Consider the following 10,330-nt stretch of genomic DNA (forward strand, 5'->3'; position numbering starts at 1 on the left):
TTGGCAAAGAATGTTATTGTATAACCTACCCAATGTTGTCTTGAGTAAATTCATTGTGTTCTGAATTATGATAAGCTACCAAAAATACTGAATATTATAGCATGTACTTACTCATTTTTATTGTTGGATGATTTTGAGTGCTACTGTACTTACTTACTAAAGTTCAACATAAGACAATTTTGGAGTTACACAGCTAACTCCTCCAAAATAGAAAATAAATTTTCACACTAAAAAAGTGTGATATCATCATCATATAATAAACATGAACTTACTAAGAGAAAGGCTATCATAAATCCAGATAGGTCTGCAGCACACTGCCTTAATGTAGAGGCAAGCATCCCTATTCGCTTGTTGAATCGAAGCAGTTTGATGAATTTCAATGTAGCAAAGAACACAAGGAAGCTAACAAGGTACAAAAAGACCTCATCAATATAGGCAGCATAATCCAACTTGATATATCCAGTCTTGTTAGTCTTGAATTTATTCATGAGGTATAAACCAAGTGCAGTCCTGCAAATATTTAGTTTTAATTATTATGATTTTCTTGCAATATTTTTTTTTAAATTTCACAAATATTATACTGTATATATGAAATTCTTTAAAAATAGAGCATAGGTAATTATAAATCATCAATATCACCCTTCTAAAGTTGAAATAGCAATGAATTGCTACTTAATATGCATGTCTACAATATCTGAAATTCTGTATTAATGTACCTAGATATTTTCATACTAAAAGTAAATAAAAATGTAAAGACTAAATAACATTCTACATTAATACACTGTGAATGCCACCTGTAATAATACATAATAGGATACTAACAGAACCTTTACCTACCTTATACCATAGAAAACAGCAGCAGCCCACCCAAGGAAAATGACAATGACCTCCAGGTAATTCCATGAATCCTTCCAGTATTTAATTTTGGCTTTACACATTTCTTTAAGCTCTCGATAAGTGTAGTACACGATGAAAGCAATAAAAAGGCCTTCACAAATCATCACAAAGAGACCAAAACCTTCGTGGTATCGTAGTAATTTTATAGGATTGATTCTAACATACGGGTGAAGGGCACCTAGGGGAAATCAGTACTATATAAATAAGGGTCCTTAGTGTGTAAATAAAAATCTTATTCTATTCTGCATATATCAAATTAGGACAGTTTTGACCATATTAACCCTTAAAAGATAGGCTAAATATATATTAACCACATCCCCACACCAGGCAAACTTTAAAGTTGGTCAATTTAAAAAAAAACACATACTATGTAAATGCACATGGTGTAAGAAAAAAAATTATAAAAATTTCTGTGCCTTCCATGGGAAGTTGAAAGTGAGCAGTATTTACAACCCTGTGCAGGGCCTCTATAGACACTCATAAATTTTACCAAGATTTTTTATAGCGCAGCTGCTGTTTCGTCCTCAAAGGAGTTACCCCTCCATGGTGTGCGCCAGCGGCCCAAGGTGACCAGACCAATATCAAAGAAATAGCTTTCAGCCTGGTCTTTTAGCCGGGTATTATGCCATAATGATAAACATTATGACAAGTGATAGAGTATAATGGACTCAAAAGACAAGAAGGCATTTTTTATCATCTTCAGTGAAAACTGGCTACGTCTAAACCCATAGAAGTGACTATTTGTGCACCCGCATCGGCCATCTTATTTTATGTTCAGGCCGGCAAAAGACAACAAACCATTACTCTTCTGGTCATCACACCGGTGGTCCGAAGTTCGATTACCGACTCGGCCAACGCGGAATCAGAGGAATTTATTTCTGGTGATAGAAATTCATTTCTCGATATAATGTGGTTCGGATCCCACAATGAGCTGTAGGTCCCGTTGCTAGGTGACCAATTGGTTCCTAGCCACATAAAAATATCTAATCCTTCGGGCCAGCCCTAGGAGAGCTGTTAAACGATCCCCTCCCTGAAGGACTTCATTGACGATGATGCGGATGAGATGCTGCTTTGTCCTGTGAGGACGCTACAGCGCTATCTGAAGAGAACTTGGCACCTCAGGCCTGAGTGTCGATGCCTCTTCGTTAGCACCATGGTTACCAAGAAGGAGGTGTCCAAGAACACTCTTTCTTTCTGGCTTCGTGAGGTGATCAGGAAGGCGTACACTGCGGATAGGAGTGACGACACACCCTACCCTTCGTCCGAGAGCCACGAAGTCAGAGGTATTGGTCCAACCCTTGCGTTCCGCAAGAACTTCTCCGTGGCACAGGTGCTGGAGGCAGGAGTTTGGGCTAGCCAGACCACCGTCACATCTTTTTATCTTTGGGATATTGCCCACAGGTCCTTGGACACCTTCTCCTTGGGACCCGTGGTGGCTGCTCAACAAGTTGTGTAGCTTACCCAGCTCCTGAGCGGACAGAACAGCATCGCATCCTTGTGTGACTGCATGAATGGACGAGCGAAAGAGTGTGTGACTGGCTTCTCTTCCTCCTCTTTTCTCTCCTCTACCTGTGGGCAGAGGGCTGTGGTCGTCACTACGCTGGACAGGAGGCAGATGCTGGTAAGCTACGCGACTGAGCTCCGTCCTATCCCTTTCAGTAGGGATAGGAGCGATTATCCACCTCTCCCCTAACAAGGGGGGGAGTTGATGCCAAAAAGAGACAAACCCATGACCTTATATTTGGCTCTTGAAGTAGGAACTAGTTCTTGCTTGCTATTCATAAGAGCCACGCTTGCCTCCCTCTTATGAATTTGGTCCAGAGGTCTGACCATTGATCCTGCGGTGTTAAAGGACCGGTGGTTTGTATTACGTATCGGAACAAATCACAATTTGTCGAAAATTGTATTTTTCCTAACTATACAAACCTGAGGTCCTTTACACATAGTCCCACCCCATGCCACCCCTCACTCTGTTTCCTGGGCCTAAAGCAAAGTGAAGCTTCACCTTCCAGTCGGCCGGGACACCTGACTACCGGACAAGCAATTAACTATCGAACCTCCTTGTTCAAAGCTTACGACCAGTTCCAGCTGCTGCTGATTACATTCCTATTGTTAAAAGGACCTAGGTTTGTATAGTTAGGAAAATAAAATTTTCGACAAATTGTAATTTTGTAGCCAAACTGACTTAAATATCTACTACTCATTAATATTTACAGTTTTCAAGTATTAAAAATAATTTATACTAAAATAAAATTTTTCTAACAACAACATCGTTTTTTTCACTACAGAGCCATCCTGAGAAATGACCCTCAATTAAAATGTGCCGTAGCTGGTTGCTCGGTGCAATTTTTGCCAGTGGGCACTGCCCATACCACCTGCCATAGGCATAGTCCCTATAACGATCAGGGCAAATTTGTTCCTGATATGTGCAAGAATTGTAGCATGCTCTTGGCAGCAAGCTTTAAAGATGAAACTGCTCGATTTAGATAGTCTCGATGGGTCCTAGGGTTTAGCCAAGGTGAGGAAGGGGAAGATTATATCTATCCAGCAAGACTCTGGAAGCATATATTTAAACCCTTCTCTGACATTCCATATTCAGGCCAAAACCCAATAACATCAGTCACCGCTACCCCCCAGGTACATCCTGAGGAGGAATTAGAGGAATCCTCACCTACAGATGAAGTGTTCAAAGACCTTGAGGTAGACATTGATACCGAAATAACCTTGCTGAACCCAGAAGGACCAGGGACACAGATGTCAATCAGCCATGGGAAAAACATTGTAGAAGAAAGTCAATCTCCCATGCAGCTTTCAGAAACTGATCAGGATCCTTCCTCCAAAAGGGATATAAGGATCCACCTGAACCCAATGGAAATATCAGCAAATTCAGAGGGTTATAGCAACTCACCCAGGACTTCTGCCCCCTAGGGAACAGACAGCTGCAGCTCAGCTGTAGAAATACAATCAGGTTTCACAAGCTCCCCCAAAAGGGATATGCAGTTTGCGGTATTAGATCACTTCCGTAAAGGAAATAATGAATGACATCAAAGATGCTTTTACTGTTGAAAGGCAACAGATAATGGACATACTGAATGATACACCAAAATGTAAACGTCCTGCATCTTGCAATAGAATGGGGAGAATTGAAACCAAATCTGCCCAAACAAGAGTTAAGAGTGCAAACCCAACTGGAACCAACAAAATAGCCAGTTCCAGTTATGAGTCTTAGGACCAAAATCTAGCAGACTCTAAAATCCTACTCTGATGTTGATAACCCTTGGCGAGATGCCTCAATGATAGAAGTAGTACATGTTGAATTTAGGGACAGGTCAGCCTTTCCTAACACTGAATGGCGCCTGATACCACCTGTGCCAGACGTGAAGAAGCCTCAAAAGGAAGCTGTTCTCCTAGCTGGAAATTTGGCATTAAGAGCTGTAGATGAAACTCTTCACCAGATAAATGGGACAGGAATTTATAGTGCCATTATGAACAAGACTCGGGTGGCTCACCATGTACACCAACCTTCTGCCCCTTCACATTTAAAGTCATAAATCATGTGAAAACACATTTTCAAAATTATGTAGTAACCAGAAAGCGTGAACCATTGGCAGAACTAAAACCATCTGCTTCGATTATCCCGGTTTCAGAAAACTCCACCAAAGAATGGGCAACGCTACAATTTACCTTTGATAGGTAAAAGCTCCCCCTTGATATTGCACAGTGTATGCTCTACTGGGAAAAGATTTCAGGAAACAAAAAACCAGAACCTTCCCCTTGCCAAATCTGAAAAAGGCATGCTTTAATCAAAAAACATATAGGCCTCCATTACTTCTAATAGCTCTCCTCATACACAGGTAGGTAGTCAGAAGGGACAGCACCCTCAAAAGGGACAAAAAACTGCACAGCAAAAAGCGTATCCTTTCACAGGTCTAAAAACCAGCTTATAGAGGAAAAGGAAAAGCATCACCTGGAATGCCCATGAAGGGAAAAGGTAGAGGAAGGGGGGATCCCAATAGGGATTGTTTGGTTAGGGGTCGACATCAGATGTTTGAAACGGAATGGAAGTCTTCTCTTTGGGGTCACAGTATTATTCTCAATGGACTGGGGTGGAAATGGTCTCATCCCCCTCCACCTTTGAAAGGGTTCTTTTAAAAACCGGACCCCTTTATGAAAGATTACGTGCAGAAGGCCCTCTTAAAAGGGGACAGAGAGAAACATTCTTACATTCATCACAGGCACGTCTCTTCAGTGTTCCCAAAAAGGATTCTTCAGAACGAAGGGTGATTCTGACCTGTCAACACTGAACAAACACATTGTTTGCCAAAAGTCTCGAATGACTACCATTGCCCAAGTACGTTCTGTCATTCCAAATCCGAAAGGGACCTGGAAAGTTTCTATAGATCTGAAAGACTCATATTGGCACGTCCCTATTGCCATTCCCTTCCAGCCTTTCCTAGGGTTCCAGAGAGGAAAAAGTACATACAGATTCAAGGTCATGCCTTTCGGGCTAAACATTGCCCCGAGAATCTTTACAAAATTGGTAACGGTAGTTGTTTGGGAACTCAGGAAAGAGGAATACATGTGATAGCTTATTTAGACGACTGGTTAGTCTTGGGAGCCACAAGAAAAGTGCCTGAAAAACGTAGGAACAGTAGTCAACAGACTCCAGTCAAAAGGCTTTATTATAAATTGGAAAAAATCCCGTACCACACCCAGCAGACATTTTCAGTGGCTGGGAATGTGTTGGGACACGGTTCATTGCCTTTTGTATCTTTCCCTTAAAACTCAGAACAGAATAAGGAAAAACCTCAAAAGATTACTGAATGGCAATTAGAGCGCATGAGGGGTCTGCTACAGTATTTGCATCTATAACAGATCCAATACTCAGGTTGCAACTGAAAAACTTGAACAAATTTTGGATGTCCTATGCAAGAAAAAGGATGCGAGACAAATCTCACAAAATACATAAAAAACTTCCGGGAGATACTTCGGCCATGGACACGGAAGGAATCTCTGGCAAAACAGGTCACCCTGACTCCTCCATCTGTAAAAGTAACAATACACACAGATGCCTCATTGACAGGTTGGGGAGGACATTGGGAGGATCGTCAGGTGGCCGGGAGGTGGTCAGCTACTCTAAGGAATTGTCATATCAATTTCCTAGAGCTGATGGCTGTCTTTTTGTCTCTAAAGAAATTCAAACCTCCAAAAAACAGAGACATATTCTGCTGGTCCTAAACAATACGACTGCAATGTCTTGCATAAAAAAATTGAGATCACGCTCACCTCCTCTCAATATGGTAATGTTAGCCATTCTTCGGATGTCACAGGTAAAGAAGTGGCATTTGTCTGCAACTCACTTTGCAGGGTCGCTCAATGTAATAGCAGACTCTTTGTCAAGGAACACGACAGCCTCAGTTTATGTCGTCCCAAATGTGGACAATCAAGCAATAACGAGAGATGCCTTCCTACAGGACTGGAACAACTGGAAGACGAATTATCTTTTTCCTCCATTGTCCCAGATTTCGAAGGTTTTGAACAAGCTCCTAACCTTCAAAGGAACAGCTTACCTAATAGCCCCAAATTGGCCAAACACACATTGGTTCCTACTACTTCAGCAGCGGACGAAGAGGTCAGTTCCATTACCATCCACTGTTCTATCCCAGAAAGTAGCTGGGAAAGTCATTTACGCACCCTCCTTTCTAAGGCGAGACCTTCACCTGTGGATTTTTTAAATATAATCTACCATGAAAACTACTCACTCAATATTGCTAGGTACCTAGAGCAAAAACTACGGACATCATCTATCCGGCAATAGCAGTTCGTATGGAGAATATGGTTAGATTATATCCAGAGTGAGGGCCCAATCGAGATTTCTGTAGAAATACTAATGAATTTTCTTATACACCTCTTTGAAGACAAGCATCTTGCAGTTACAACAATTATAGCATACAAGGCTGCATTAACAGAACCCTTGCTTTATGGATTTGGGATTGATTCCAACATAGAAGTTGTTACTTTCCCTTCTTGGTCTTTTTCTTTACAGAGACCCGCTCCTGAAAGACTTCCAATTACTTGGTCCCTGAATATGGTACTCAAACATTTGTGTACTCCTCAATTCAACGGACGTAATGTAACCACCGCAAGCATGCTTCAAAAGCAATCTTCCTGTAGTATTAGCATCAGGAGCACGTATCAGTGAATTGGGCTCTCTTAGACGGGGGACGATATATCTCACAAACTGCTGATAACCAGTTATTGTTATCCCCTGGGCCTATCATTCCTGACCAAGAATGAGAATCCTTTAAAGAGGAAATCTCCTATTCTTATAAGACAACTCGGTTTAGCAGACAAAACATTATGCCCAGTTCAAGCACGGAAAATGTTTCAGAAGGTCCAATTTTCCTACATCCTAGCACGAACAAACCACACTCACTACAAAGGCTCAGAATAATTTTAGTGTCCCTCATTAAAAAGGCTAACCCACATTCCTTTCCTAGATCACATGATATTAGGAAAGTAAGTACATCATTGGCCTTTTTCAGAAATGTATCATTTGAAGAAGTTTCTGAATGTACTGGGTGGTCATCAGAGTTAGTATTCTTAAAACACTACTGCCATGAGCTAGAACAAATTCGAATGCACTGTGTATCAGAAAGTGGTATGGTTTCCTGACCCCATAGGCACCACGACAGAAAACCAGGGGTCTCCCTAATGGGTGGGTATGTTGACTATCGCTGGTGAAGGTGCGTAAAGGTCGCAACCATACAGTATACTTAGGTAAGTCACCATAGAACTTTATGCTAAAAGTATATCCTATGTGTTTTTTGTTATCTAATTAACTGAAACTAGTGGCTTGACATTGGACCTGAAATGTTTTAATCTTAAAACTTTGAGATATTTGGGATGAAAATTTGTGAGCTTAAGTTTTTCGTCACCAATCAATTTCTTTGTAATGCTCCTTTGAGGACAAAACAGCGAATACACTATAAAAAAAAACAGGTTTTGACGTAGGAAAAACCTATTTTTGGTAATCACTGTTGAGTCCTCAAACCCCCCACTTCCTTGACGAAAAACCATGGGAATTGGGTAAGGTACACCCTGTGTTGACCAACAGAGTAATGATTTGTTATCTTTTGCCGGCCCGAACATGAAACAAGATGGCTGATGCGCATGCGCAATAGTCACTTCTACAGGTTTAGACGTGGGAAAACTGGGTACAGCTTTCGCTGAAGACGAGAAAAAATGCCCTCTTGTCGTTTGAGTCCATTATATTCTATCACTTGTCATAGTGTTTTATCCTTATGGCATAATACCCGGCTAAAAGACCAGGCTGAAAGATATTTCTTTGATATTGGTCTGGTCACCTTGGGGCGCTGCACACACCAGGGAGGGGTAACTCCTTTAAGGACTTAACAGCGACTACCAAAAATAGGTTTTTCCTACGTCAAAACCTGTTTTATATTTTTTTCTAATAATCTAATTTTATAAAACTTCAATTGCAGCTCACACAATATCATAACAGTTAAGAAGTGGAATCGGTAAACAATCATGAGTACTATATTTATTGTAAAATATTTACAAGAGTTACTGAGATGGGGAGAAGCAGTAACTTTTGTGAAATATGCATGTTTTTTCTATTTCTTAGCAGTTTTCTTTGCAAAATTAGTTATAACTGACATACTATCATAAAAGATAAGTACTAAAACCAGCAATTCCTGGGTATATAAGCAAATAAATATAAAAAAAACATCATGGGACAGAGAGGGGCAATACATTCTCCCATCAAGTCTTAAAGGCATACTGATCGGCCTCTGTCCTGTGCTGAGCTACTACGTTGCTTTTATGTAGTCATTTATGAATCACTGAAATGATGTGAACATCTTTCCCGCTAAATTCATCCAAATCGTATGGCGCATGATATTAATACTCATATGAGTTAGCCCGTCCATTACTCGAAACCAGTTATAGATACTCGTATGATAAAGCCCATCCGTTAAGGGTTAAAAGTCTTTCAACCTTAGTCATATAAAAATAGAAAAATTAATAGTTAATATTTTCTGAAACTTGTGAGGACATTTGTATCACATTTAATGCCTTTACAATGAAAAGCTGTTCTGTTTCATACAGTGGTACCGTATTAATGACTTAAATTTTAAAACTTATGGTGAGTGTACTACTGACATAAGTTTTGTTCTGAAATTAACTATTCATTAGGCAACACTAAACTTTAAATGGAAAACTTTATTCACCAATAAATCTGCCCTCATTATACATTTTAATAAAAGCAGCAATAACCAAGTATATAAATTCTGATGGACTAAAGCCAGAGAAACCTTATTTCATACCTTCTGGACCTTGTTCAATACAAATTCTAAGTGCTGCAAACAGATTAACTTGGGCATTATAGATGGCGAATTCAACAAACACAGCTCTTGTTCGTTCATCAATCCAGTTGTTTGCTTCAAGTTTCATTTAATTTTTGTAGAATAGCATCCTGCACTCCTACGAGTTTCACCTGGTATCTGCATTGTGAGAATAATAAAGAGGTTCATATACATGTAATACCAGCATGCTGTAAATACAGTTACTAAATATTATATTTATCACAGAGATTTTTCAATTGATTTTATTTACCACTGAGATTTTTCCTTTGATTAAGAAAAGCACAAGTTTATTATATTTTAAATAAGGACTTTCGCAATTAGGAACTAATTGTCTAAACAGTAACACTGAATATGAACAGTGGGCAAATTCAGTGCCATATTAGGATTTACATAATTGTTGATTCAGGCCAAGGCAACACTAGCTAGGAAATAATAGAATCTCGAGAGAAGTGATGTTTTGGTGTCAGGAAAAGGAAAGTCCCAGAAAAGTTGGTTAGGCTGGTCGAGATGAAATATAAAAGAGCAAGCACAAAAGTAATAGCAGTTGGGGAAACAGAAAACTTTGAAGTTAGTGTTGGATTACACCAGGGGTCAGCATTAAGCCCAATTTTGTTTGTGCTGGTCACGGATGTGTTAGTGAAGAGATCAGGAATGGAGAGCTGTGGGAGTTGTATGCTGATGATCTGGTGATTGCTGCTGAAAATGAGGAGGACCTATAGAGAAGGGTTGGAGAGTGGCAGGAGTCTTTAGAGAGGAGTGGCTTAAAGGTGAATGTGAATAAAACAGAGGTTTTGCTGAGCAGTAGGGAAGATAGAGACAGAATAGTAATACAAGAAAGAAGAGGCTCGATTATAAAACAGGCATTAAAGTTTAAATACTTAGGATCTACTTTAAGACTTGAGGGAGGATGTGAGGCTGAACTTGACAGTAGGATAAAAGCTGCATGGGGGAAGCGGAGTGAGGTAACTGAAGTAGTATGTGATAAGAAAATGCCAATCAAGCTAAAAGTCAAGATCTATCACACAGTGATAAGACCAGTGTTAATG

General features: G+C 40.0%; 1 long non-coding RNA gene across 1 annotated transcript; it reads right to left on the reverse strand.

Moving 5' to 3' along the window:
• Positions 1-281: 281 nt before the first annotated feature.
• LOC135212317 (uncharacterized) lies at positions 282-9,361 on the reverse strand. Its single transcript, XR_010313862.1, has 3 exons — positions 9,246-9,361; positions 838-1,075; positions 282-510 (listed from the first exon to the last, which is right to left on the reverse strand). It is a non-coding gene; the product is annotated as an uncharacterized LOC135212317 (long non-coding RNA).
• Between the last annotated feature and the right edge of the window lie 969 nt (positions 9,362-10,330).

The sequence above is a fragment of the Macrobrachium nipponense genome, chromosome 40, assembly GCF_015104395.2.
Source record: "Macrobrachium nipponense isolate FS-2020 chromosome 40, ASM1510439v2, whole genome shotgun sequence".
Classification (NCBI taxonomy): domain Eukaryota; kingdom Metazoa; phylum Arthropoda; class Malacostraca; order Decapoda; family Palaemonidae; genus Macrobrachium; species Macrobrachium nipponense.